We start from the raw sequence: 8,701 nt of genomic DNA, 5'->3' as shown, positions 1-8,701 counted from the left end.
TCATGCCACCCACAGCTTCAACAAGCAAATAAGAGGGCAAAACCGAGTCGCATCACTTAGGTAAGCTTTCTAAACCTGAGAGTGAGAAGAAAAGGAAGAGAAGAAAAATATCAACTTTTATCTTAGTCAAGGTGAGGTTAAAAAGGAATTTTTAAATAAGAAACCTATGCTGGTCATGATATATAAAGATGCATTTTTAAATCATCTTGCTAATCCTGAATAGCCTGCATTGCCGAGCTCTATTTCTTCTCTTTTGCAGGAGTTTGATGACATTTTTCTAGAGGAGATTCCTACTGGTTTACTACCTATTCAAGGAATTGAACACCAAATAGATTTCATCCCTGAAGCCACAATTCCTAATAGGCCTGTGTACAAAAGTAATCCCTAGGAGACAAATGAGCTTCAATGCTAGGTAAGTGAATTGCTAAACAAAGGTTACATTAGAGAAAGCACGAGTCAATGTGCTATACCTTGATTGTTAGTGCCTAAGAAAGATGGATTTTGGAGAATGTTTATAGATTGTAGGGCCATTAAAAACATAACTGTCAAGTATAGGCATCTTATTCATGCATTAAATGATATGCTTGATGAATTATATGGTGCATGCATGTTTTTAAAGATTGACCTTAGGAATGGGTCTCATCAAATAAGAATGAACAATGGAGATGAGTGGAAGATTGCATTTAAGATAAAACATGGTTTGTATAAGTGGTTAGTAATGCCTTTTGGATTAATTAATGCACCTAGTACTTTCATGAGATTCATGAACCATGTGATGTGCCAAGTCATTGGAAAATTTGTGGTTGCTTATTTTTGATGATATTCTTGTATATAGTAGGAATTTAGATAACATGTAAAACACCTTAGATTAGTTTTAGAAGTACTTAGGAAAGAAGGATTGTTTGCTAATCCCAAAATGTGTGATTTTTGTAAAGATGAGCTTGTGTTTCTAAGATTTGTTGTGAGTGTTGCAGGAATCAAGGTTGACCAATCCAAGGTCAAAGTAATCCAAGATTGGCCGAAACCTATTACTATTACCCAGTAAGAAGTTTTCATGGTTTACCTAGTTTTTACATGAGATTTGTCAAGGGATTTAGTACCATTGCGGCACATTGACCAAAATAATCAAGAAGAGTGTGGGATTCCAATAGGGAAAGGCACAAGAAAAGTCTTTTAACTTGTTGAAAGAAAAATTAACTAATGTTCCTCTACTGGTTTTACCTAATTTTTCTAAGACTTTTGAGATTGAATGTATACTTCAGGTGTATATATTGCAGTGGTGTTGATGCAGGAAGAAAGACCTATAGCATACTTTAGTGAGAAGTTGAATAAGGCGGCATTGAATTATCCAACTTATGACAAAGAGATGTATGCTTTAGTTTGAGCTTTGGAGACATGACAACATTACTAGATGCCAAAGAAATTTGGCATTAACAGAGATCATGAATTTTTGAAGCATATTAAGGGCCAAAAGAAGCTTAACCGATGGCATGGAAGGTGGATTGAATTCATTGAGACTTTTCCTTATGTTATACGCTACAAGAAAGTTAAAGAAAATGTGGTAGTCGATGCTTTATCCTGAAGATATGTTTTATTTTCAACCTTAGATGCTAAATTTTTTGGTTTTGAACAAGTAAGGAAATTTATGAGCATGATATTGACTTTGGTGAGGACACTTTGATGTAGCAAAACTTTGTCCATATTACAATAATACTTTTACTGGAGAACATAAGGAGAGATGTAAAGAGGATTTGTGAGAGGTATATCACATGTAGAAAATCAAAATCTAAGCTAAAACCACATGGTTTGTATATGCCATTACCTATTCCTTCTTATCCTTGGGTAGATTTATCTATGGATTTTGTATTGGGGTTACCTAGGTTAAGGATGGGTGAGGACTCTATTTTTGTGGTTGTTGATGATTTTCTAAGATGGCACATTTCATAGCATGTAATAGGATTGATGATGCATCTCATGTAGCTAATTTGTTCTTTAAGGAAGTGGTGAGAGTTCATGGCATGTCTAGGACTATTATTTCAGATAGGGATGCTAAGTTCTTAAGTTATTTTTGGAAAACATTGTAGACTAAGTTAGGTACTAAAATTTTTATTTTTCACTACTTGTCATCCACAGACTGATGGATAAGATGAAATATTGAATACAACTTTGTCTGCATTGTTGAGAGCATTAATTAGTAGAAATTTGAGAACTTAGGAAGAATGTTTGCCGCATGTTAAATTTGCTTATAATAGAACCATACATTCTACTACTAAATATTCACCATTCAAAATTTTTTATGTTTTTAATCCTTTAACCCCATTGGATTTAACATCTTTGCCTTTAAGTGAACATGCTAATCTAGATGGTAAATAGAAAGCTGAGTTTGTTAAGTAGATTCATGAAAAGACTAAAGAAAACATTGACAGGATGACTAAACAGTATGCTAAAGCTGCTAGCCAAGGTTGGATTAAGGTAGTGTTCGAACTAGGAGATTGGGTTTGGTTGTACTTGAGAAACGAGAAGTTTTTTGAACAACGCAAGTTAAAGCTTTTGCCTCAAGGAGATGGACCTTTTCAAGTTTTGGGGAGGGTCAATAAAAACGCCTACAAGCATGATTTTCCAGGTGAGTATAACGTGAATGCTATTTTTTAATGTTTTTAATTTACCTTCTTTTTCTACAGGTGATGATTTCGATTTGAAGGTAAATCATTTTCAAGAGGAGGGGAATGATGAGAACCCCCCCATACTCGTACAATTAACTACTTGCTAGGGTGTTGATCCTGTGCAATGAAGACCAGGCCAATTATTAGGGCTTAAGCTAAGAGGTTTAAGGACAATTTTGTTAGCTTCATACAAAATGTAATTAAATCTCAAGAGGACATGTTAGTACCAAACGATTCTAAGCCCGTGCTGAGCATCCAAGTTATGAAGGCAGAAATTGACCCGAGAAGCTATTTTGGTGTATTTGAGGACTTTGACTAGTAATGGGCGAGTTTGTTAGCCTATGAATGTGCTTGAGCTCACTAACAGCCCATGAAATCATATCAGGGTAGAGCAAGGGCGCCCAAGTATGTCATTAGTGTCCAAGTTTTCACATTGGCTGGATTTAGCTAGTTTGGCGTTGGGGAGGAGCCCACTTGCATTCCAAGCAAGCTTTGATAATTTCAATCAATGGAAACATGTGGGGACTAGTTCTAATCGTACTAGGCATCCTACATGGCATGTTGAATCAGATTTGGAGCCTAAATTAGTTGGAGATTAGACAAGCACAGCTTATTTAGAAAACTAGTCAAATCAGATTTGGAACCTAAATTAGCAGGCTATTGGACAAGTACAACTTATTGGGAAAATTAATCAACTATTTTCCAAATATGAAATTTGACTTTTGTTTTAAAAAATAGTCTTTATTTTTTGTTTTTATTTAATTATTTACTAGACAAATTAATTTAGGAAGGCTGAATTTTAATATTTGTGATTGTAAATTAATTAATTCCTCTTTAAAAGTTAAGAAATTAATTAATGCATATTAGATTAGAAAAGACATAAAATTTAGCCACACCTTTTATTTAGTTTTATTGGCCGGTTTTTACGTATTATTTTAGGGTTTTGATTTTGTCACTTTAGCCTATTTAAAGGCTTGTTTCTCAATAAATGACACTACATTGTTCATTCAGAAAAATTACTGTGAAAAAGATTTCTCTTTGCTCTCTTTAGAACACCTAAAACACGGAATAGAGAGCGAGTGTTTTAGTTTGACTTCTCAAGAGGACAATCAAGAACATATTGTGGCATCTTCAACATATACCAAGGTTTTTAATCACAGATTGATTAGGGGTCAAGTTGGCCATTAGAATCTGAACTTAATTTTGATCCAGGCTAATAGAATTCGGGTTTAAGAGCAAGTCAACCTAGGTTCATATCAACTGGTGAACTGTCACTGCTGGGTTTGTTGTTGGGTTATTGGGTTGGTGGATTACTATCATTGCTGGGTTTCTTGGTGTGTTTGTTGTTGGTTTGCTGGGTTGCTATTTTTACTGGATTGCTAGGTTACTGCTTGCTGTACTGCAATGTTGCACAGGTTGAAGGTTGAAAAAACTTAGGTCGTGGGTTTTTTTTTTCAAATTTAATCGGAGATTTTTCTTAATCTTGTTTGGGTTGATATTTTGTTTATGATTTTGCTTGGGATTGGGTTTTTTGTCGCGATTTTGCTTAGAATTAGAGTTTTGTTCTTGATTTTGCAATGGGGTTGGGTTTTCATTTGGATTTTGGTCACTCTTTGTGCAGTGGTTTGGGTTAGCACAGCGACTGAAGTTTGCTCCATTGGGTGATCGACTTGGCTTCAAGTTGTGTTTGGGTTTGGTTACTGGGATTGTGTCGAATTTGGAGTCATTGAAAAATGTATCCTTAATTTTATTTTATTGGTTGATAATATGAAATTGAATTATTATATGAGTCTGAATTAGAAAAAAATATTCATTTTGTATATTTTTATTATGTTTATAATTTTAAATTAAAGCTATAGTTGTTATAATATGCGTGGGAATTTTGAATTGTAATGGTTTCCACAATTTATCAACAACTTTAGGAGTAAGTCCATATATGTGTACTATCGAATGTATAGGAGGTGGAACCGTACATGAGATTACATATATCCATGTTAAAGTATAAATTAGTAATTATTTTAAATATATTTATTAAATAAGAAAACTTTTCTTTATTTTAGAATTCATTTGGAAGCCTTGATGTTAAGAAAAAAAATCGAGGAAAAAAACCAAAATGGTTTCAAGATGAACATAAACGTACATTTATGTATTGGTTACATGATAAGGTATGTTCAAAATAAACTGTTAAAAACTTTAGGTTTAGTGAGTAAAAATGTATAATTGTATTTCCATTTACTATATTGCACAAATGCAAAGTCAACCAAATCATATAGTTTCCAAAACATTAAGATAGAATGTACATGGTTTGTAATGGTTGGTAACAAAACATGAAGGATATGAGATTAAAGGAGTTCGATTCAACACTTTGGATAAGGATAATAAGCGGCTCACCTAGAATTGTGGGGTAAAGGTGGTTGCTAAAAGTGAGCATTTTGCTAATGTTAAGGACAATAACCTTATTTTAGCTGAGATGACATACTATGGGGCAATAAGAGAAATCTGGGATGTCAATTACACTGTGTTTTGAATTCTCGTATTCAAATGTGATTTGGTTGACAGTAGTGGTGTGAAGGTTGATGAGATGTGTTTTCCATGTATTAACTTAAATAAAATTGGATATAAATCTAACCCATTCATTATGGCTTCACAAGTTCAACAAGTAGTCTATGTTGAGAATCAACTTGATTCTAGATGGTCTGTACTTTTAACTCCACTACAACATGGTACTTTTGTTGATGATGGATTAGTTGCAGAAGATGTTCTTAGAGATTCTACGATGGTTCACAACCATTTGTCTTTCAGTTGGCAAGTGTGGTTGAAAGTGATAATGAGGAAGAATGTGATAATGGCTATGTTCATAATGATTACGAGGGGGTATGGATAAAGAACATACCATATGCTAAACAAATTCGTAATTAGATTCATTAACTTATGCTTAAATAATTATATTTGTTATTATTGTTTTATTTGATTTTTTGTTCCATTGTCATTATATGTTTTCCATTGTTATTATATTTTTTTGTTAATTATGTGTACATTCACAAATGCTTAATTTGCTTAATTAATTTTTTTGTTATTTTTTTCAATTAATTTGTGCAAAATTTAGTTGTGCTTATTTAATATATGAATTTGTTATTTTTTATTATTGTTTTAATTTATTTTTTGTTCTTATTCTTTTGATGTAGATTTATGGACCCGTTTGATCAACACGCCCTCCCAATAATGATGCTGATAGATCATCATCAAGCAATGAGGTCAACCATATTTTGAGACACCTAAAGTATTTAAGCATCCACCTGAAATGTATCAGTTCAAATGCACAAAAGTTAAGTACTTATATATTCCTATTTATTATTATTATTATTTATATTGTTAATATTAGAATGATACCATTTACTTGGATAATTAGCATATCATTTGTTTTCTTTATTTTAGAAACATGTTCTTCTAGGTCTAGGTAGATAGTAGATTGACCGTACGAGCTGTGCAACCCATTTGACTGCGATGCTCTTTCGGTTGTATCATGCAGTCTTTCCTATCTCTCATATTATTATTATTTTATTAGTATTAGTTTCCTTTTATTTGTCATATTTATATTTCAAATATTCTTAGAATACTCTGATGGCAATTATAGACCAAGGGTATTGTATTTATTTATTTATTTTGTTGCTTACCATTTATTGGAGTACTAAAATTTATAGAAAATTGTAGTAAATGGAAGGAATAAGGTGAATGTATACTTAGAACTGTGTTTTTTGTGTAGAGAAAATTTTAGGAAAATCCATATCTAAGGGAAGATGCTGTTGAATTTTCTGTAGAATTTTTTATGGTGTTTTCCCAAGTTGAGGCCACCCTAAGGTTCTAGTAAGGAATTACGGAAGGGGTTCTAGCATTCATAGACAAGCAACACACCTTATTGGTCCCACAGGTAGCATTTTCTTCAAAAAAGATAAAAAGATAAATAAAAAATGTCTTCTAACCATGCCATGTGTCAAAATTTCAGTGATTGACCAGCCAGGTTGTCCAAACTACACCCTGACAGGTGTCACATTTGGGTTTGCTATAACTAGTGTTGTTCAAATAACACCCCATGTTGTTTGAACAACTCCCTACTGATTGAGTTAAATCCCAGTTTGGCCTGAAAAAAGATATGGAGAAAGGATGGTGTCAGATATGACCCATTTTTTTCACTAAGGAAATAACTTACTGTCGGCCACATTTACCACCTCATTGCTTGCACCACCTTGTTGCCTTCATGAAACCTAACCTCTCCACCAAATCTCACGCTAGGAGGCTTATCGATGCACCGAAATCAATGTCCAACTTCAACAACCATGTCTTGATCCAATTGCTGGATTCAGACTACTTCCAGGTTGACGGGATACTCTCTTCCATAAGTTTCAAAGTTCTTGAACATGATTCTAACCTCCTTTTAGCTCGAATCAAGCATGTATGACTGGTAGAGTGAAACCCATTATGGCGGTGACTTTTAAGCAAGGAATCCATTCATCACCAACCATCTATGGGCTAGGTAAATTCACAAATGAAATACCCATTCCTTTAGTTTAATTTGGTGTACAATTTTTAAATTTTGGTTGAGTATTGAGTATAAACCAAAATGAGGGAACTTTAGGATAATACCTTGTAAAATTTGACCCATAATGCAAAATTAGTTTGTATTTTGTGATGCATATAAGCTTCTAATGGTCATGGAAAACTAGTTGAAGGTCTAATTTCATTAGAATACCACATGCAAGAAAAACTCCAATTTTAGATGTCAGATAAGATAGGTTTATACAAAGTCTTCAAGGGACTGTGTGCATATTTATATATATATATATATATAAAGAAAATGTATATAAATATTTACGTAGGTTATGGTTAGTCATCATGTTATCAGAGTTAGCGTAATACCTCAATTGATCAATCTAAAGTATTGTTTCCATATATGCATCTTAAATGTAATTTAGTTTATTACAAGTTGTCTGACAATTTATCGGTTACTAACTATAGAATTTATATGTATATATTTTAGTAGACTATATGATTTAAGGTCTGGGATCCAAGTTATCTTTATCTCTCATTATTATATTATTATTATATTTCTATTTACATATATGTGATTGGTATATTCATGAAATGCTGTAAAAAAAATATGATATTGTTGTAAGTGAAAACTTAGGAAAAGATGAGGCCATCTTGGGGTTTTGGTTTATTATTTATTTCTTATATTTGTATTCCTATGCTATTGTTATCGAAGTCCTACAAATTTGTGAAAATTTGTAGCAAGGCAGGGAGGAAACATTTGGGAGAGTCTAATTTACAAGGGAGATGCTGTTGGATTTTCTATAAAATTTTTGGTGGGGTTTCTTTTAGTCAATGCCATCCTAAAGTTCCGATAGATAACCCTATGAGGGTCTTGGCAGTTTGGTTGGAAGTAATACTTTATGATTATTATTAGATTTATGTGATTTTAAGATGCACCATATAATACTAGTGTTATGTATTATTGTTATCATTAATTAGCCGCAGATACTAATTAACCATCCTATTGGAGCAAAGGTGAGAGATAGTAGATAGGTATTTTACAAGGTAAGCATGAGGTGAGCATTAGTCACCCTTTCCTTAGTTGTAGGATAGTAGGTTGTTAGTATAGGCACCTTTGGGATGCAATGGCTTCAGCTGCAGCTGAACTTGCTTGGATATCATACTTGCTACAAGAGATAGGAATCCCTTATGCTAAACCAATCAAACTATACTGTGACAACACTAGTGCTCTTTATCTCACCATTAATCTAGTCTTTAATAATAGAACCAAACATATCCAGCTAGACTATCATTTTATTCGGGAGAAAGTTACATCTGGAAATACAAACACACAGTACTTACCATCTGCTCACCAAGTTGCAGGTCTGTTCACAAAACCCCTCAGTTGTTTTCAATTTGTTCATTTTCAAAGCAAATTGGGAGTTCACAGCCTTCTGCTTTCCAGTTTTAGGGGGATGATAAGCTAGATGTGCATGTCCTAAAGCCATGTC

The sequence above is a fragment of the Ziziphus jujuba genome, chromosome 11, assembly GCF_031755915.1.
Source record: "Ziziphus jujuba cultivar Dongzao chromosome 11, ASM3175591v1".
Lineage (NCBI taxonomy): Eukaryota > Viridiplantae > Streptophyta > Magnoliopsida > Rosales > Rhamnaceae > Ziziphus > Ziziphus jujuba.
The sequence above is the reverse complement of the archived record's forward strand: the minus strand, read 5'-3'. Positions refer to the sequence as shown.